The sequence below is a fragment of the Acanthisitta chloris genome, unplaced genomic scaffold (genome assembly GCF_000695815.1).
Source record: "Acanthisitta chloris isolate BGI_N310 unplaced genomic scaffold, ASM69581v1 scaffold11325, whole genome shotgun sequence".
Lineage (NCBI taxonomy): Eukaryota > Metazoa > Chordata > Aves > Passeriformes > Acanthisittidae > Acanthisitta > Acanthisitta chloris.
The window spans coordinates 81,037-81,321 of NW_008675406.1; positions in this window are offsets into that span (position 1 = coordinate 81,037).

The window sequence follows — 285 nt, forward strand, 5'->3', positions numbered from 1 at the left end:
GGTGGGAGGTGTCCCTGCCCAGGGCAGGGCTTGGGACTAGATGATCTGTAAGGTCCATTCCAACTCCTAAATTCTATGATTCTGTGATGATTCTATGATAGAAAGATGCAAAGAGGGAGAGGTAGACTGGACTGGAGCCACATATATTTGTGAGGGTTTTTTTCCCTTTAGTAGAGGCAGAAATACACACACACTTCTTCTTACCTCCAATGAGGGGTTCATCTGCAGCAGTTTAAAGCTTCAGTGGGTCCTGACAGTTAGTAAATCTCTCTCAGGTTCACATAG